The sequence below is a fragment of the Macaca nemestrina genome, chromosome 13 (assembly GCF_043159975.1).
Source record: "Macaca nemestrina isolate mMacNem1 chromosome 13, mMacNem.hap1, whole genome shotgun sequence".
Classification (NCBI taxonomy): domain Eukaryota; kingdom Metazoa; phylum Chordata; class Mammalia; order Primates; family Cercopithecidae; genus Macaca; species Macaca nemestrina.
Genome location: NC_092137.1, coordinates 86520807 through 86541903, shown reverse-complemented (window position 1 = coordinate 86541903; position 21097 = coordinate 86520807). Strand labels below are relative to the sequence as shown.

General features: G+C 45.4%; 1 protein-coding gene across 2 annotated transcripts in view; it reads left to right on the top strand.

Annotated features, from left to right (window-relative positions):
- Positions 1 to 7148: 7148 nt before the first annotated feature.
- Positions 7149 to 21097, top strand: part of LOC105465394 (ST3 beta-galactoside alpha-2,3-sialyltransferase 5) — a 79761-nt gene continuing 65812 nt past the window's right edge. The window contains exon 1 of one of the 2 annotated variants that reach the window (XM_071077018.1): positions 7149 to 7169. The gene's annotated coding sequence lies outside the window, so the exon portion shown is untranslated. Of the gene's footprint in view, positions 7170 to 7338; positions 7360 to 21097 lie in introns of those variants that run through there. The other variant, XM_071077015.1, reaches the window with a different exon arrangement.

Genomic DNA, 21097 nt, shown 5'->3' with positions numbered 1-21097 from the left:
AGGGGCTCACCGTGAATAACAAATATTATTCTACCACTCAGAAAATTCCAAGGGTTTAGAAACTCTGTCCATGAATCCAAAAACAAAGACCAGACAAACTCTTTATGACACAATATCTGTAGCACGGCTGTCACAAGGCAGAAACACTTCACCAGGATCTGACTAAAGGCTGGCACTGAGAAGGCAGGGTTTTCCTTGGTCCCAGCCTGCTATGTTCTTAGCGACTGACTGGAGTGTTGTGTAGAGGCTTCTGTGGCTACATCCAGGACCAACTGGAAGGAGTAATATGGTTAACTAGTCATGACAGCCCTTGCAAAGAAGAGGATAAGAAAGTGAAAGCAGGAGCATGCATGTTGGGTACTTGCTAATCCTGGGCTAAGGGATTTTTTTCTTTTTCTTTTTTTTTTTAAAGAGAACAACCACAGAGTAATAAAAACGATAATGCTGTTTGCAAACAAAAGTTTTTCCTCATAAAACGACAAAAAAAACCTGGGACTCCAATTCACTAGGTCAAAAGGAAAAAATTAAGCTGAAAGCTGAGTCATTCAAGAAACTGCCTTTCCTTTTGTTCCTAAGCAGATAGTTACAGAAAAAAAAAGAGCATGGTGGTGTATGCCCAGCTATTTGGGAGGCTAAGGTGTGAGGATCACTTGAGCCTGCTGCAGTCCACTCTGGGCAATAGAGCAAGACCCTGTCTCAAAAAAAAAAAAAAAAAAAATCACATTTACCCCAAATGATTGTCTTAATGAATATGGGCCTCTTCCAGGGGCTATCATGTCAACCCACCCATGTAGAGAGCTGATGTTCAGCTGATACGTACTGGTTGTCAGACCAATTGTTAAACGATTGAAACACTTTCAGCTGGTTGGTAAATCATTGCTACTCCTCTCTCCCAGAGTGCTATAATTCTGGCTTTCCTGGCCCCTCCCCTGGGACCACGATGGCTACATATAGTCATTTGCAGAGTGCAGTGCAAAATGAAAATGCAGAGCTCTTGTTCAAAACATGGTGGCATATGCCTATAGTCTCAGCTATTCCGAAGGCTGAGGCAGGAGGATTGCCTGAGCCCAAGAGTTCAAGGCTGTAGTGCACCATGATCACACAGAGCCACTGCACTTCAGCCTGGGCAACATTGTGAGACTCCATTTAAAAATATATATATTAATGCCCGTAAATATATACTTATTTTTAATGAGCCCTGCCCACATCCCTCTCCAGACCTCTTCACAATCTAATTGAAGGCTAGCTTTGTGGCCAACGTCTTTCTGTTTAATAGTAGTTGGCAGAACACTCCAGCTATTCACCTCCATTACCCCTGCAAATGCAGGAGGAGCATGTAATGTGACCAAGAAATCAATGTTTTCAGACACTGACCTTTGGGGGTTGTTACTGCAGCATAACTCAGTGCATCCTGACTAACAGTCACCAACGCCCTTGAAGTTCCTAAATATTTGATTATCATTTTGCCCACATGGTTTTGCCTTTGCATCACAAACTGGACAACCCAGAGTGGTTTTTTGGCAGGAACAATGGTTTGACTGTTACTGGAAACTCTTTCTCAGGATTACACAAGGCAAAATAGGATTCCCAAACCCTTTTTTTGTTTTTGTTTTTGTTTTTTGTTTTGAGACAGAGTCTGCTTTGTCCCCCAGGCTGGAGTGCAGTGGCACAATGTCCGCTCACTGCAACCTCCGCCTCCCAGGTTCAAGAGATTCTCCTGCCTCAGCCTCCTGAGTGGTTGGGACTACAGGTGCCTGCCACCACGCCCGGCTAATTTTTTGTATTTTTAGTAGACAGGGTTTCACCATGTTAGCCAGGATGGTCTCGATCTCCTGACCTCGTGATCCGCCTCGGCCTCCCAAAGTACTGGGATTACAGGCATGAGCCACCATGCCTGGCCTCCAAACCCTATTTTTTTTTTCTTTTTTGTTTTTTTTTTGAGATGGAGTCTCGCTCTGTCGCCCAGGCTGGCTGGAGTGCAGTGGCGCGATCTCAGCTCACTGCAAGCTCCGCCTCCTGGGTTCACGCCATTCTCCTGCCTCAGCCTCTCTAGTAGCTGGGACTAGAGGTGCCCACCACCACGCCCGGCTAATTTTTTGTACCAAACCCTATTTTTAACCAGTGTCCTTTGCCAATACAATGAAGCAGATGCTTTCTACCAATGTTCAGATAAAATAGTAAAATATGTATTTATAAACGTTTTAATAAGTCACAAGATTAAAAGACATGTTTTCATTGGATGCTTTTCTTTTTATTTTCTTTTTATTTATTTATTTTGAGACAGAGTCTTGCTCTTATTGCCCAGGCTGGAGTACGGTGGCACAATCTCGGCTCACTGCAACCTCGGCCTTCCAGGTTCAAGCAATTCTCTTGCCTCAACCTCCCGAGTAGCTGGGATTACAGGCACGCACCACCATGCACAGCTAATGTTTGTATTTTTAGTACAGACAGGGTTTCACCGTGTTGGCCAGGTTGGTCTCAAACTCCTGACCTCTTGATCCACCCACCTCGGCCTCCCAAAGTGCTGTGATTACAGACGTGAGCTACCGAGCCCGGCCATTATTTTATTTTTATTATTTGAGACAGAGTCTCACTCTGTCACCCAGGTTGGAGTACAGTGGCATGATCGTGGCCCACTGCAGCCTCTACCTCTGGCTCAAGCAATCCTCCCACCTCAGCCTCCAGAATAGCTGGGACTACAGGCATGTACCATCATGCCCAGCTAATTTTGTTTATTTTTTATAGAGATGGGGTCTCACTGTGTTACCCAGGCTGGTCTCAAACTCCTAGGCTCTGGCGATCCTCATACCTGGGACAGCCAAGGTGCTAAGATTACAAGCGTGAGCCATTGCCTGGCCTTGGATTCTTTTCTTCAGTGAGTGCCGGCTCCTCTCACTTCTGATTTGATGTGGCTGCCCGAGGAGGAGGAAGGGGAAGAAAGCAGTAGTTTTAGCATTTCTTGGTTTGTGCAGCTGATCTCCTTCCTAGAGGGAAATTGGGTGAGCGGAGAAAAGAGCAAAAGACTAAGGAGAGCTGGCATCCAAGGAGAGCTCCCAGCCCCTCTCCTCTCCTCCCTCTCCTACTCTATCCCATAGAGGAAGGGAATGGAGTTGGGGTCTGAATTGTCAGTGCTGATAAGGAGTGGGGAATGTAGGATTAAAAAAATAATGTAGTGAGGAGTTCCAGGCAAGGGAGGGTGGGGCAAGGGATTGTTAGGGCAGTGAAACTACTCTGTATGATACTACAGTGGTGGATCCATGTCATCATACATGTGTCAGAACGTACAGAATATGCAATGCTAACAGTGAATGCTAATGTAAACCATGGACTTCAATTAACATTAATATAACAATATTGGCTCATCAGTTGTAACTAATGTACTATAAGATGTTAATAACAGGGACAACTTGGTGGTGGTGAGGGAGTATATGGGAACTCTGTATTTTCTGCTCAATTTTTCTACAAACCTAACACTGACCCCAAAACCAAAGTCTATTAGTTTAAAAATAATAAAATAGACATATATTGGATGTCTCGTTATAGATTTCAGTTTTATTATAACAGAAACAACATTCTTGCTTCTCACTGCCTGTTATGACTCTTTTTCCACCAGGCCTCTCCTAAGCAACAGGATGGAAAGAAAGGTAATATTGGCTGTAAGCTGAGAAGAAAGACCAAAAGAGGCCACTTGGCCTGCTGTGACTTTCGACTCAAGGCCATTGTGTACAGCTGCCCAGGTGGTGCACTGCACAAGGACACCACAGCAAAGAGGATACATTCTCCTTATAGTCATTAGAGATTTGTGTATTTATTATGCAAATTCCAATAAGCACTTTTTTCTAATTTGCTCAAAGGCTAGTGGTGACCCTGTCTAGGCCCTAAGCCTTCTCAAGGGTGGGAGACCTCCATGGGGCTCAGCCTCGCTTACCTAGAGGCAGTTTTGAGTCTTAGGGTAAAACCCCTGCACATTTTCCACTCTCCGGAACCTTGAGGTGTGGCAGGTTATGACAAGACCTGTGCATGGGAAGCCCAGAAAGGTACATAAATGGAAAACTGTGAAACCTTGTCACCCAGGTGCAGAAAAGAAGAGATTGGCAAGAACTTGGGCTGGCTCAGACACAAGTTCAGGCATCAGAACCCACACATGGTTCTGGTTTCTAGAAGAACCGGCATGGTTTCTGGAAGGGGAGATTAATGTCATGTATGAGAGTGTCAGCAGGTTCAGGATGCTGGTGCCTTGTGGTAGAAATGGCTGACGGCCTGCAGCTCTTCTCCTCCATCCAAACTGCCAAGACTACTGAACTTTGGGCGTGCCCACATGAGACACAAGGGTGAGCTGCATCTGCCCTTCCGCCCCCGTCTTTACACTGTGGACTCACCGCTTTGAGAACAAGCCCACATAAGACCAAGCATGCGCTGAACCTACACCAGCCTGTCTTCCCATCTGGACATGGCTCTGGGTGTGGCCTTGCATGGGGGAAGCCTGGGGAGTTGGCTGTGGCGGGACGTGCAGGTGGACAACTCTCTATGTAAACCTCCATGAGTCCGCTACCATAGCTTACAGAGATGTTTTATGTTGAAGGATTTTGTGGGGAGATAACAACAGTAACATTTTGGAAACAGGAAAGCAAACAAATGAGGAATATTTGACTGAAAGCCAAGTCTCAAGCTTGACTTGGAGAAGGCCAGAACCACTGTTTGACACCACAGCCTCCTCAAAAGACAGACCTGGGGCCGGGCGCAGTGGCTCATGCCTGTAATCCCAGCACTTTGGGAGGCCCAGGCGGGTGGATCACCACAGGTCAGGAGTTCGAGACCAGCCTGGCCAACATGGTGAAACCCCATCTGTACTAAAAATACAAAAAATTAGCCAGGCGTGATAGTGGGTGCCTGTAATCCCAGCTACTTGGGAGGCTGAGGCAGGAGAGTCACTTGAGCTGGGAAGGCGGAGGTTGTAGTGAGCCGAGATCATTGCAACCAGCCCGGGTAATAAGAGCAAAACTCTGTCCCCCACGCCCCCACAAAAGAAAAGAAAAGAAAAGAAAAGACAGACTTGGAAGTCCCAGGAACATGGGGACCTGGCAGGCAGTTCATGGCTTGTTAAAATGGAGGAGACTAGGAGGAGAGTTACATGAGAGATAGTTCCAGTTAATGCATGTAAATTACTTAGTAAGCCATATTTACACTTGGTGAGCAATCTGTGAGGGTCTTTCTAGGTCTTTCTAAAGCTCCTTAATGCCCTCCTCAACTCCATTCTGCTGGTCACCTGCCCTTCTCTCCCCTCAGTGGGTATCTGGAGCTTTACTCTCTGGAAAGGGTGACAGAGGCAGGTCTCTGGACTGGAGGTCCGAGATCGGTGAAGTGTGGGGTGTGGAATGGAAAACAGGGATGGAGGACAAATGTCACTGATTGCTAAACTCAGGGGCTCCCAGACCTTCTCACTGCACAGGGGCCACAACATGCTGGCAGCCTTACCCCACCTTCCAGGCAGGGCCCTGGAGGACTCCTCTCTGGGGATTCTGAACAGCCCAAGAGGAAAAACCTAAAGACACTGCAGCTTGGGTTCCGTGGGAAGCAGCAAGTCCAGACCCTCTACGGTCTGACCTGGTACCACCCACACATGCTTAATTGATGAGGAAGTGTCACCCATGGTGGGCCTTGGGGAATTTTAAGAGGACTTACAGAATTTGGGGTGGAAGGAATTATACAAGAAATGTGCAGAGGCTGGGCGCAGTGACTGACGCCTGGAATCCCAGCACTTTGGGAGGCCGAGGCAGGTGGATCGTCTGAGGTCAGGAGTTGAAGACCAGGTCGGCCAACATGGTGAAACCCCATCTCTACTAAAAATACAAAAATTAGCTGGGCAGTAGTGGCATGCGCCTGTAATCCCAGCTACTCGGGAGGCTGAGGCAGGAGAATCCCTTGAGCCTGGGAGGCAGAGGTTGGAGTGAGCCGAGATCATGCCACTGCACTCCAGCCTGAGTGACAGAGTGAGACTCCCTCTCAAAAAGAAAGAGAAGGAAGGAAAGAAGGGAGGGAGGGAGGGAGGGAGGGAGGGAGGGAAAGAGAGAGAGAAGAAGGAAGGAAGGAAGGAAGGAAGGAAGGAAGGAAGGAAGGAAGGAAGGAAGGAAGGAAGGAAGGAAGGAAGGAAGGAAGGAAAGAAGGAAGGAAGGAAGGAAGGAGCAGAGACAGGATTGTGTGATGCCATTCAGAGACATGGTGAGTAGGGCACTGGGCCAGCCACCAGGCAGGGGAGAAGGAAAAATAGGAGATGAGGTTGAAGAGGCTGACTGGGACCAACAGGTGCCTGAAAAAGGATCCTGGGGGTGAGTAGGTACAAGTTAAATTCCCCTTTCCAAGGCCACATATCCCAACATGAGGCTGCATCAGCCAGTGGAGACAGTGCATCTAGCCCTGGAGACCAGATGGAGGAAGGCCTCTAAGGCTGGGTTTAGGACATAGAAGTTAGTTCAGTAGATAATGGGGAGCCTGCTGAGAGTTTAGAAACAGGGGAGGAACATGGGGGATTGAGTTAGACTTAAGGAAGAATTAATTTCTGAGCTAGACACTGTAAGAGGTAACGCTGGGCTACACCAAAGTTAACTGGGAAACCCTTTCTGATGAACTCGTGTCTGTACAATAGGAGGAGATGGGAGACTAGAAAACAAGAATTGCTCTGAAAGGAATTGAGCTCTTTGGATGAGAAACAAGAACTCCGAAGGAATGCAGGAGGAAGGATTGAGCAAGAGAGAAGGAAAGCGGCTGCCAACCTATCCAAGTGGAGAAAAAGACCTTAAACACAACAGGGGACTTCACGCATCTCTAAAGGCTTTGGCAGGCTTCTTTGCCTACATCAGCCTCACACTGGAATGCAAGGAAAGAATTATTTCCTTTTCCCACTGCTGTGGTATTTCAGCTGAAATCAGCCTCATCAAAGCAGCAACTGTGTACCAAGGGGTTGATAAATAGAGGAAATTTGTGAAGTTGGGCTTCTTGGCAAGTGTTTTGTCCTTGAAAATTCTGTTCCTCTCAGCCTTCTGCACAAGGACTTCCCTTACATAGCAACAAGGTCCATCGCCTTAGGAAGACAGAGGGCAACGCCAGCAAAGTGCCCAGCGAAGGAAGCAGCACCACTGAATCAGAAGTTGCTCCTCCTCCCCAGCCTGCCTGTAAACTTGAAACTTTTTCTTTTTTGCTTCTTCATTTTTCTTTTGGAGACAGGGGCTTGCTCTGTCACCCAGGTTGGAGTACAATGGTGTGATCACAGCTCACTGCAGCTTCAACCTTCTGGGCTCAAGTGATCCTTATGCCTCAAGCTCCTGAGCAGCTGGGACTACAGGCATGTGCCACCATGTCCAGGTAATTTATTGGGTTTTTTTGTCTGTTTGCTTGTTTGTTTGTAGAGACAGTGTCTTCCTATGTTGCTCAGGTTGGTCTCAAACTCCTGAACTCGAGCAATCTTTCCATCTCAGTCTCACAGAGTGCTGGGATCACAGATGTGAGCTGCTGCCCCCGGTCTAAACTCGGAATTAATTCCGTACTCTTATATCTGAATAAAGGCATTGAAAGTTTTGGTTACAAGCACAAATAACTGTTTAGAAAGGCAGCAAAAACTTCATTACTAGCCACTCACATCATGGTTTATTTAACAGGACCCTAAGGATATAGGAGATTCCAGGATAAATAATACATATTAATCACACTTTAGAGTACAGTGAAGACTTTCACAGGCATTATCTTGATCCTTAAAGCAATGCAGAGGGTCTTATGATTATCACCCTCTTACAGCTAAGGGAATCAGGACTCAGAGAGGTTCAGTGACTTGCCCAAGAATATGCTGGTAGCTGTTGGCAGAGCTGGGACTTGAATCCCAGGCTCCTGACCTCCAGTCCAATGTCCTTTCCTAGGTGTGGATGGTGGTGTGGGAGCTGTGAAGGTCTAAGGTTATGTGTGGTGGGGAAGGGTGTCCAGAGGACCTGAGAGGAAAAACTGGGGATCTGCTTTGGGCCAACCCCACCTGCTGGGTTGAAGTCACAGTCAGGCGCCCCAAATCTCACCTGTTGTCAAGGCCTCTTCCCTCAGCTCTGGGTGAGACGGAAAAAGAGGAAAAGAAAATAGGAGGCAGTAAACTCCAGGCCATCAGTCCACCCCCAAACCCAACCTTCCATCCCGGTTCCTGGCTCCACTGGAGGGGCTTGTCCTGGAGAGCCAGCCCCACAGTCACTACGAGCTCAAGGTTTCCCTATCAGAGGCAAGACTGCAGGGTAAGGGCTGGTGCCCCCTGGGGAACTCTGTCCCCCCGACATGTGACCACGCTAGCTCAGAGTCCCAGGAGCTGCCTGCATGTGTGTGAGCCCAGTCAGTGGGTAAACATGGAGGCTGCTCTTGGGGTAGGAGCTGGACATGCTCCACGAAGGACTCTGCCTTCCGAGCTGGGGCCCTGGACAGATGTTCACAGGAACCATAACTCTACATTCCAACATTAGAGCCCAGCTGGGCTGCCACTTGAGGTCAAAGCCACCCTTGTTCAAGGGCTGTAGGGTCGGGGAGAAAACGCCAGGGGGAGGAACAATTTATAAGTTGTGGGAACTTTGGCCCCAACCCCAGGAGTGGAGACCAACAAGACTTTCTTTATCTCCAGGAGGAAGGCTAAAGTGCTCTCTGAAGCTGGACTCCTTTGGGAATTCAGAGACCTCTGAGCTTTCCCTGCTCACCCCTACACACAGTGCACACGCACTTAACAGTTTGTACACCATAATCGGAGATGCACAGATCCAGTGCTGCCCATCTAAGGGCCTCAGCTGGAAAACCCAGGACCTAGAATGAGACTGGGTGACCACTCCTCACCCCTTTCCCTCAGGCCTCTCTGGGAAGAACAAGAGACTGAGGAAGGCCACCCCCTGTCCCATCCCCAACTCAGATCATGTCTCTAGCACACAATGTTAAAATAAATCATTGTTAAAAAATTACTGGGGTAAGGCTGGGTGCAGTGGCTCATGCCTGTAATCCTAGCACTTTGGGAGGCCAAGGTGAATGGATCACCTGAGGTCGGGAGTTCGAGACCAGCCCGGCCAACATGGTGAAACCCTGTCTCCACTAAAAATACAAAAATTAGCCAGGTGTGGTGGCAACTGCCTGTAATCCCAGCTACTCAGGAGGCTGAGGTAAGAGAATCGCTTGAACCAGGGAGGCAAAGATTGCAGTGAGCCGAGATCGCACCACTGCACTCTGGCCTGGGTGACAGAACAAGACTGTCATCTCAAAACACACACACATACACACACACGCACACACACATGCACACAAAATTAGCTGGGCATGGTGGCACACACCTGTGGTCCCAGCTAATTGGGAGGCTGAGGCACGAGAATCACTTGAACCTGGAAGGCGGAAGTTGCAGTGAGCTGAGATCACACCACTGCATTCCAGCCTGGGGGACAGAGCAAGACATCGTCTAAAAACAAAAACAAAAACAGGCCGGGCGCGGTGGCTCAAGCCTGTAATCCCAGCACTTTGGGAGGCCGAGACGGGCGGATCACGAGGTCAGGAGATCGAGACCATCCTGGCTAACACAATGAAACCCCGTCTCCACTAAAAATACAAAAAAAATTAGCCGGGCGTGGTGGCGGCGCCTGTAGTCCCAGCTACTCGGGAGGCTGAGGCAGGAGAATGGCGTGAACCCGGGAGGCGGAGCTTGCAGTGAGCCGAGATCGCGCCACTGCACTCCAGCCTGGGCGACGGAGCGAGACTCCGCCTCAAAAAAAAAAAAAAAACAAAAAACAAAACAAAAACAAAAACAGGATGAGCATTCATCTGTCACCCATTAGAACATCTTTTGTGCTTTAATGTTCTTAATGGCCTAATGAATGCTGCTTGCTCAACATCGCCCTGTGAAGGGCCTACTTGAGTCAGGCTTGGTGGGGGATGCTGATGATACAAAGAGGAATTCAGTGTGATCATAGAAGCAGTCACTGTTTAATCAGGGAAACACATACACTACTTGTCACCATTCAAGCCAGTGCTAAGCAGAGTTATGGGAGGACAGAGAGGCAATTACTATTTCTGGAAAGAGAGGGAAAGTTGGGCTGCAGGTTTTGAGAGGAAGAGATATAGGGGACTTTGCACCTTTGCCAGACAGGACTCCTGATCAAAGGACAGTGGTGAAACACAGGTGTGTTGAAGAAGAGGCAAGGCTCTCACAGGGCTGATGCATGACATCCGGGAGTCCTGGGGAAGGGGAGGAAAGAGGTGAGCTGGCCATGATCCCATTTACATCTGGGGCCCAGAAGAACATGGATGAGGATGGGGAAGAAAGTGCAAGAGTGAGAGATTCATAAGAGGACATTACAATATGAACACTTGGGCATTGTTAACAGAACTGACCAGTTTCTCCCTTGAGAAGTAGTATGTATGGTGAGAAACACATCGAACCAGGGATACCGTTCCTAGCTCTGGCACTCACAGGCTAGGGGATGTTGGATAAGGAATTCCCTCTTGAGTCTCAGCTGGCACCCATATAGGTGTGAAAAATGTGTGCCTACCACTGGTGGGGTTTGATATTGCATCCCCCTAGCATGAGACTGATGGCCTCATGAAAGGGGTAGGTGAGGAGGACTTAATGAAGGGACTATTTATAAAGGGGTGGGCATGGTTAAGGGAGCCAAGAAGAGATGGGGAAACTCGGGGGACTTGCAACAGCTGGAAGCACTGTCACTCCTGTACCTGAAAGGGCAAAGGGTTGAAACTCTCTCTACAGCCATGAGAGAGGGGTTGCCTGATGAGACCCATGGCGTTTGTTAGAGAACACAGTCACTGCCAACTGGGGCAGGGTAGGGTGGAGATCAGGGTGATAAATATCCCAACCTCTGACTACTGTCCAGTGCCTCTTGGCTGAATACACCCCGAAGCCAGAAGACAAGAGAACCAGTTGAGGTTAGTCTGTAGAGGCCAGCTTCTGAGACAGAGCAGGACAGGAAATGGATCAGAAGGAGGAGACTACGGAAACTATCTCACACGGGTGGTAGGCTGACACATTTATTGTAATAGTTGTATGTTAATTTTAATGTGTAATAAAAAGAATATACCTTGCATATCAAAGCTATGAGTTCACAGTTGTTATTGCTTAGGATAAGGCTAAAGCAGATATTTAAATGACAAAAAGACAATTTAAAGAAAAATGTAATAGTATGGGTGGTATGAGGATATGACAAAAATCACAAAGAGGATGTTTGTAAAGACGAAATTTGGGAAATTCTGGGTAGGATGATATATAAGACTTCTTCCAGCTTTGACATTCTGGGTTTCTGAGTGTCTACATGCAGTTGTACCGAGTACAAGGAAAATACCAGGATCCGTGATAATGTACTTTCAGACCATGTCAGTACAATGTTATGATCACGAGTAATATGGTGAGATGATCACAGAACTCCTAGTTGTTCCACTACTCTTTCTAGATTTTTTTTTTTTTTTGTCTGAAAGGTTAAAAAAGGCACAAGGCTGGGAGGCCAAGGTGGGCGGATGACCTGAGGTCAGTGAGACTAGCCTGACCAACATGGAGAAACCCTGTCTCTACTAAAAATACAAAATTAGCCAGGCATGGTGGCACATGCCTGTAATCCCAGCTACTCGGGAGGCTGAGGCAGGAGAATTGCTTGAACCCAGGAGGTGGAGGTTGCAGTGAGCCGAGATAGCACCATTGCACTTCAGCCAGGGCAACAAGAGTGAAACTCCGTCTCAAAAACAAACAAAAAAACAAAACAAAAAAAACCCACAAGGCTACCAAAAGATTTGAGCGAGAACATTCATAGCACCATTATCTGCTATAGCCTCCAACTTGAAACAACTCAAATATCCACCAAGGGGATTGAAAAAATACTGTGATCTATTTATGCTATGCAGCAATGAAAATAAACACATTTAAGCTACCTGCGGCAACATGGATGAACCTTACAGGCGCCATTTTGAGTGAAAGGAAGTAGACAGAGAGAGTCCACACTGTAGGATTTCTTTTATACAAAGTTCAAAATCAGGCTAACCTAACCTATGGAACGGAAGTCAGAGGATTGGCTGCCACAGCAGGAAAACAGTGAGAGGGTGGTGACCGGAAAGAGCCATGAGGCAGGCTCAGGAAAGCAGGCAATGTTCTGTTTCTTGGCCTAGGTGGCTACATGGTATGTTCACTTAGAGAAAATTTATTGAGCTATATACATTTATGGTTTTGTAAATTTCTGGTATGAGTCTTATATTTTTGTGAATACATTTATTGTTCTACGTGTATAAGAAAATGAAAAGGTATGATTTTTTCTTGACCCTAGAAAAATGGCCACAAAGGATGACGCTCTCTGAGATAAGCAGAGATGATGTGTCCCTGATGATTGAAGGCTTGATTAGTTCTCCTATTTCCACCATCTCCCTTCTCCTGTCTGCTTCAACCTCCATTCTTGGTGGAGCTTCTGCAATCCACAAACATTTCACAATGCGATTGGCATTACGATTGTTTAGAAACAATCTTGTGGGATTGGCAGTAACGGTGCTCTTGTTCTAAATCTGGTTCTACCTCATTGACCAGATGGCTGATTTTAGCCTCTGTTTTTTATATGGAGTCAGAAAAATGGGTCAGGGGCCTGCTCCTTCGCCTGTGGTTGGTACTTTTCTTCCTATTTACCATGAGTCTGGCACTGGACATCAGCTGCCCCAGGGCCCACAGAGATGCCACCACCATGCAAAGCCCAGCCACAGTCTGGACCATAAGACTTCCAACTTCCTGCACAGCTGTGGCATTTAGTGGTCAGTATCTGGGCATTCATGGACATTTCTATCATGCACCTCAGGGGAACTCGGCACAGGTCCTGGCCTCTCCAGGAAGCCCTACCCCTCTAATACTGCTCTATCCCACTACACCTCAGTCAGGGGAAACCTAAATCCCTAGGGTGTAGATCTCCTGAAGGGGTGAAGGGAAGAAACAACATCTCCAGTTCTCTGAGAATGAGACTAGAGGGAGGAGGAGGAACTAAGGTTGTTTGCCCTACCCACTAAAACCCAGGCACTATGCCCTTTTCCATGGAATGTTCAGAGAAAATTAAGTTTCTGTCTCTAAGAACCTGAGAGCCCAATTGAGAATATAAGTGCATCCCTGAGTTTAAGAAAACACTAAAACGGCCGGGCGCGGTGGCTCAAGCCTGTAATCCCAGCACTTTGGGAGGCCGAGGCGGGTGGATCACGAGGTCAGGAGATCGAGACCATCCTGGCTAACACGGTGAAACCCCGTCTCTACTAAAAATACAAAAAACTAGCCGGGCGTGGTGGCGGGCGCATGTGGTCCCAGCTACTCGGAGGCTGAGGCAGGAGAATGGCGTAAAACCTGGGAGGCGGAGCTTGCAGTGAGCCGAGATCTCGCCACTGCACTCCAGCCTGGACAGAGCCAGACTCCGTCTCAAAAAAAAAAAAAGAAAAAAAAAGAAAACACTAAAACAAAAACTGGCCAGACAAGCTAGTGTTTGAAGAGGCAGCAGAGGCCTGGGATTGACCTCTCCAGTTGATCTTGCATAGTCTACCATGTTACCATTTCGACATCACCGCCTTCATCAGACCTTCAGGCCCTCCACGTGGAAGTTTTGTTTCACCCACACAGTATTTGTCTGCCCTGCAATTAAAAACATTTTTAAATTTGTTGTTAATATTTAAAAACTGAGATAATTCAACTTTTAAAAATCCAGATTTCTGACCTTTCTTGAAAATTCTAAAGATCTAGCGACACAGGGTGTTTCACTCCTATAAGCCAGCAATTGGCAGAAGCTGAGCAGGGACTGTCCCCTTTAGATGGAGCTCTCCAGCTGCCATAGTCCCTACTACCTATTGTCCCACTTACTATTGCCTCACACCCCTTTATTTTGATCTTGAAAGATTTCCTTATTTCTACAATTCAAGGTTGACGGTTATCTTCTCCTAGAACTTTGCAGACACTCCCTGTCTTCTGGCAATTTTAAGCATAATTTCTATTTCTCCATAGATAATTTGTCTTTCCTCTGTGGCTTCTTTTAAGATCTCCTTTTTGTCTCTAGTGATCAGCAGTTTCACTCTGATGTTTCTAATATTCCTGTTAATTTTCCTGCTTATTGATTTTGGGCGGTTCTTAAATCTGAAGGTTGTGTGTTTTTGATTCTGGAAAAAAATCCATCGTTATTTCTTCTATTATTGCCTCTGAACCATTTTCTCTATTTTTTATTTCTGGAAATCTGAGTAGGCATGTGCTAGACTTTTGGCTTATTCTATCCTCCACATCCCTTCATCTCATTTGCATTTTCTGTAACCTTTTTTCTGTCAGTGCTGCATTTTGGGTAATTTCTTTGTATCCATCTTTCAGTTCACTAATTGTATGTTTCTCTCTCTCTCTTTCATTGTTTAACTGGTCTACCGAATTATTGTTGGTAGTCTCTTACTTCCTACTCATACTTTCAATGCCTTCTTTTTTTCTAGAAATATTTTGAACAACCTTATTTTATTTTTTGAATCTTCTAATTCATTCTCTGAATCTTCATTTTATTATTTTTGCCAACTCTCATGTAAAATGAAATTCCTTACTTGTACTGTGATGTCTTAAATTGCAAATTTAAATTCCTTGGAATTCTGGAGGAACTAGAGAGCATGCACTAGAGGTGATTTGCTTTTTACAAGTGTCTGAGGGAATTACCAACCTAGGACCACTTTAAAATAATGTTTGGCTTGAAGGTTTTTACTCACAAAGGTGGTATGAATTCCTGTCCAAAATGCATGAATGTGGGCTTTTGGTTAGGAATTCTTAGGGGAAACTTTTGTCTTTGTTTTGGTTCCACTCTGAGCAAAAATCAGGTATCTTAAGGCAAATTGACTATCTTTGTTCAATTCCTTTGTTTCCTATGGGGAGAAAAGTCCAACCACCCTTGCTGAAATTTCCACCCTTTGAGGGCTCTGGTGTGCATAAGGATTTCCAATCTGATTTCACCCTCTGCTCCAGTCTAGATTTTGTCTCCTATCTCCAGCCTGCTGCTTAGCCAGGATTAGCAGGTGGCTCCAGGGCAAGTGCTGGCTCCTGCTCACCTCTCAGGATTAACACTTTCTCATTGTTTGACCTCAGAGGAGTTTCCTCCCATTCCTGCCAGCCCAGCCTTGCTACAAAACATGTCTTAATAGTTTTCCCAGTATCTTAGGGGTTTTGAGTTGGAAGATTTCACCAGAATCTGGTTTGCTGTGTTGCAAGAGACATGGCCCTCACTTTTCCAGCATCATTTTCCAATAGTTCCCCAGAATCCTTTGCACATTCTATTTCTTCTTCGTAGAAAACCCTTCCTCATCTTCTCCATTTGCTAAATCATATTATGGTAGGCAGAATTCTAAGATAGCTCCCAATATTCCTGGCTCCCAGGGTATGCACACTTTCAGTCATTCAAACATGACTCTAAGTGTTGCTGTGAAGAGCTTTTGCAGATGCAATTAAGGTTCCAAATCAGTTGACCTTAAAATAAGGAGATGATCTAGGCAGGCCTGCCCTAATCACATGAGCCTTTTAAAAGCAGAGAGTTTTGTCTGAGTGGTAGCAGAAGAGAAATTTATAGAGCTGTGCTCTAGTTGCCCTGGAAGAAATCAACTGTCCACACCATGAACTTCCCATGGGACCACACGTCAAGGAACTTCCTATGGGGCCACCTTAGGAGCTGAGGGGGGTCTCTGGCCAACAGCTAGCAAGAAAATGCGAACCTCAATCCTATTATAACTGTAAAGAAAAAAATTCTGCCACAAAGCAATGAGCTTGGATGAGGACCCTGAGCCCAGATAGGAACTGTGGCCCTGACCACCACCTTGACTGATTTTTTTTCCTTTGAGAAAGGGGTCTTTCACTGTCACCTAGGCTTGAATGCAGTGGCATGGTCATGGATCACTGTAGCCTTGACCTCCAGGGCTCAAGTGATCCACCCACCTCAGCCTTCCAAGTAGCTGGAACTACAGGCATGTGCCACCATGCCTGGTTAATTTTTGTATTTTTTGTAAGACAGGGTCTCGCCATGTTGTCCAGGCTGGTCTTGAACTCCTGGGCTCAAGCTATTGGCCTGCCTCAACCTCCAAAAGTGCTGGGATTCCAGGCATGAGCCACTGTACCCAGTCCCACCACCTTGATTTTGAAACTGGCCCAATTGTCCCATAGAACTGATATTTATGGTGTATTTTGAATAAACACGGAAATTGACCCATCAAGTCTTGAAACTTGAGAAATTACATTTATCTTGTAGCAGCACGAGCCGCAGACAAAACTCCTCAGACACCGAGTTAAGGAAGGAAGGAGTTTATTCATCTGGGAACATCGGCAAGACTCCTGTCTCAAGAGCCGAGCTCGCCAAGTGAGCAATTCCTGTCCCTTTTAAGGGCTCACAATTCTAAGGGTGTGTGTGTGAGAGGGTCGTCATTGATTGAGCAAGTAGGGTGTACGTGACTGGGAGCTGCATGCACCAGTAATCAGAACAAAACAGAACAGGACAGGGATTTTTACAATGCTCTTCCATACAATGTCTGGAATCTATAGATAACATAACTGGTTAGGTCAGGGGTCAGTCTTTAACTACCAGGCCCAGGGCACGGTGCCAGGCTGTCTGCCTGTGGATTTCATTTCTGCCTTTTAGTTTTTACTACTTCTTTGTTTGGAGGCAGAAATTGGGCATAAGACAAAATGAGGGGTGGTCTCCTCCCTCATTCCCCTCCTTTGAGACTCTCACTCATTTTATTAGTGGGAGCTCACACCTTCATTTTCACTACCTATGTCTTTCTGCATGACAGATAGATAGTGATTTACATAGTACACTTGTGCTGAAGCATTTGGTAAACTAGAGTAGTGATGAAACCTTTTACTATTTGAATGAGTACAGATAGTAAATAAGGGATCAGTAAGCAGGTTCCTCTTACTACTATAATTTTTAATACAAGAGTTTTAAATCCTCGTAGCGCTGGGAACTATTTTTAAACATGGCCTTAGGGTCAAATCCATGCCACACTTGTACAGGCATATGTGCCAGTTTCGTCATGTCTTTAACTATATCTTCGACTACTTGACCCTGATCATCTATGTGCAGGCAGCAATTGGTGACGTTAAATTTCTAGAGACTTCTCTTTCAGCTGCTAGCAAGTAGTTGAGAGTCAATCTATTTTGATAGATAGTATTTCTCATCTGAGTTTCTTGCTGGGCCAGGACAGTCAAGGTTTTACTGGTTTTATTAGTGATGATCTCCAAGACAGCTTGCAATTGTATGATTCAGTTGAGCATGTAAATGGGGGTCTGGTATCCCTACAAGCCGTCTTATGCCCAAGTGGCAGGCCCACAGTATTGTATAATTTTTTCAGGCGGCCGTTTATCATCTTTTTAATTATCGACAGCTATGCTTCGCTTTTCACAGGAAGCATAGACAGGGAAGCCTAGGAGTTTGCCTGTTCTTACTAGCAGTAGGAAGAAAGATGGTTTACTAGTGCCAATAACACACTACCTGTCCACTGGTCAGGCAGCTTAGCGTAGGCTCTATGTCCACATATCCAGTATAGCCTAGTGGGGGCTGTCTAGTCCTGGTGGGATTCTGGGTGGGCCTAAACGGTCTGCAATTTTGGAAATTTACTGAATGGATTTTTCTCTGTGTGGTTTGAACTCCACCATGTAGTCTTCCTACAGGAAGGGTGAAGTTCTTTCCCGCTCTTGCTATACAGTATTGTCTAATGATTGAGGCTTTTAGGACCTAGAAGTAATCAGGGTGATGCTTTTGGCCTGGGAATTCATCAGGAACTGGGTCTGTAGGTACTAATTCTCGGGCTTTCTATGGCCATTGATCTCCTATTACAGTTCCTCCACATACATAACATGAAGTGACACTGAGAGACTGGGCTACATGCTCAACTAATTGCAAAAACAAATTTCTTGTTTTTCCTGGAATTTCTGGTACTGGCATATTTAGTTTATCATAGAAGGTTTGAAATACTGGCTCAGGAGAGTGTTTATAAACTTTTTTCAAACCACGACATTTACTTGAAGATCCAGTCCGGCTCCATCAATTTTTAGGGTTATACATTTCCCTTTTCTCTAGTGAGGATTAAGGAGGTTGGTTATTACCAGTTCTAAGGGGTTACACTGACCACTGGTACAGGAAGGGCAACTTTTCCCTTGCTGAAGGTGGACAGCATTTTTTTATTTTTTTTATTCAAGTAGTCTAAATGACACAAGACCAGTATCTACATTTATTTTTACACAGTCCTAATTCATGATAAATGTGCTTATTTTCTGCCATATAGCCTCTTTCCTAATTAAGAGAAACACATCCTGTTTTTAACTAATTATTATTAATGACAGCACAGGCATCAAATTTTGAGGTGACTTGTTTGGGCACCTCTTTTGTTTTCTGTTTTGGCTAACACTTTACTCATATCATTTATGAGCCCCCACCAGTCTTCAGTTCTCAATCTTATTTTAAAAACTGTGGTCATGGGAGGCTCAGATGGATCATAACACACATCAGGTTGGTCATTTCCTGGGCTACATACCTTGTATAGAATAACATTACACAAACAAGTTCTTTTTAGAATTCCAGTACACTTACAATAACCGTAAAATAATAGGACCGAAGCAACCTTTTGTCCTACCTGAGTGACTTGATGTATACACTGGGAACAGCCCTCAGTCTGAGGAAGGTCAGTGGAAGTCCTTATTGTACAAGTCCAAATTTTAAGGAAAATGAGTCCTGTGATGAGTTTCCCCATGCTTCAGCCATGCGTGGACCAGTCAGCTTCCGGGTGTGACTGGAGTAGGGCTTGTCATCTTCTTCAGAGTCACTTTGCAGGGGTTGGTAAAGCTGCTCCTATCCACATACAGCTCCCAGTCTACTGATGTTTAAGGATGGTCTCAGAGGTTAGGCCCACTAGAATAAATTGAGTCCAATACCTCTACATAGTTATGTTCAACTGGGCTCTCTGATATCTGGAGCAAGGTGGCGGGGTTTAGAATGTTGTAAACTTCAATGGTTATGCAGGGATTTTCACAGAGCAAGCTTTGGTATCTAGTTAGTCTAGCATTCGTTAGCTAAGGATGTCCTTTGATATTTATTAAAGTCACCACAGCATGGGGGGACTTTATGTTTAGGTTTTGCCCAAGAGTTAGCTTATCTGCTTCTTGTGCTAACAGGGCCATTGCTGCCAGGGCCCTTAGACATGGGGGCCAGCCTTGGAAACCCCGTCTAGCTGTTTTGAGAGATAGGCCACTGGTCTTGGCCAGGGCCCTACAGTCTGGGTTAAAATTCCAACTGCCATTTTTATTTTTCTGACACATAGAGTGTAAAGGGTTTTGTCAGGTCAGGTAGCCCCAAGGCTGGGGCCGACATGAGTTTTTCTTTTAACTCATAAAAAGCTTGGTGCTATTGGTTATAATAGATGTAGTTTATCTAATCTACATTTTTATTAACTGTCACCTACTAAAATATTGACTTAAATCCTGTAGCTATTTGATTTCAAGCTTTAAATTGATCTGATATTACTTGTGGGGCTCCAATTACATCTAGATGTGAGAGTTGAAAGACCCATAAGGGGCTTCTCTCACTTTATGATGTCTTATTTTTTCTCCCTCTGGTTGATGAAATGCCAGGGTGAAAGGGATAGCCAAATAGACTAAAGCACAAGTGCCACTCCAGTTATTCAGCAGAGTGCCCAGTAAAGGTCCACCACAATACCACCACACATCTGCTCAGGGATGAATAAGGGCTGACTGATTGATAAGCTCTTGAAAATTCTTAAGCTCATCACATCCCTTCAGGTCTCCAAGGAATGCTAAGTTTCTTCCCTGTCATGAGAGACACAAAGTGAACTTAGTGTTGGGAGATGGAAGCTGGATGGCCCTTGGGGGCTGACCTGCAGGGTGCCGGACTTCGGGATATAGCAGAGAGAGCTTGGCATGACTTATTTCTCAAAGCTGTAGAATCCTGGAAAAGAGCTACCATGCAGCCTACACCTGGTCGACTGGAGGACCACCTTAGTGGAAGGGGGACAATCTGGGCCTCTGGCCTGCCATGTGCACAAGCATAACAATTGCTTTTGTTTAACGTGCAGATGGAATATTTGATCCATTTTAACCAGGCATTTGCATCTTGGTATCTTGTCTTTATTGCTAAAGTTTGTTTTAAGTCTTTAACATCTATGATCCTCTAGTAAAATGAATGTATGATTTTAGGAAATTACAAAAACCGGTTGGGGCGGTCCATCCTTGCTCTTTAGTGGTCCACAGAATATTGGACCAACTATGGCATAAAAGCTCTACATTCGGGGCAAAGACTCCTGGTTGGTACTGGGGTCTTTATTGAAATCTCCCTGGACTAAATGGTCCTAGTATACTAATGCCCAGTCTGAGGAGAGCCAGGAGGGACAGAAGTACTTTTCTGAAGTAGAAAGCTGTCTTTGACTTGGCAAGTCTCCACAGGGTATAACAAGGCAAGCATTAAATGCAATAGTTTGAGGCAAAATTGACTTGGTTATGTTAATAACTAGATGGTTAGCAATAGAATGAGGAAAGAAGAAAGAGTAATAGAATAGAAGAAAAGAGTTAAATTTTTCTTAGCTTTAGTTTGGTAGGGTTTTTCCCTGGGACCATGGCCCATGACTCTGGAGTGGGTGGCACTTTCTTGACTGGTGTGATGAGTCCATCCTTTTATGCTGTATGAACAGCAGTCTTGGTGGTTAGCAGCACAAGGTAGGGTCCTTCCCAGGCTGGCTTGAGTTTTTCGTCTTTCCAGCCTTTGATGAGAACGTGATCTTCAGGCTGGTGCTGGTTTACTGGAAATTCTAGGGGTAGTACACATGCTAAAATACTTTTCGTTTTTGAGGGAAAGGAAAGTGGAAGATAAACCAAGTATATAATTTTTAAGAAACTGATCTTTTGTTTTAAATGTGGGGACCTTGGCAGGGGACTTTATAGTCCTTAGTGCCTTTTTACTGAGAAATTTCCTTTAGCACCTATTTTTTATTAGTTTTTAAACCAAAGAAAGCCAAATACCATTTTACATACAATGCCTTTTGTATGATTTTTATACCGGATAAGCTAAATTTTATC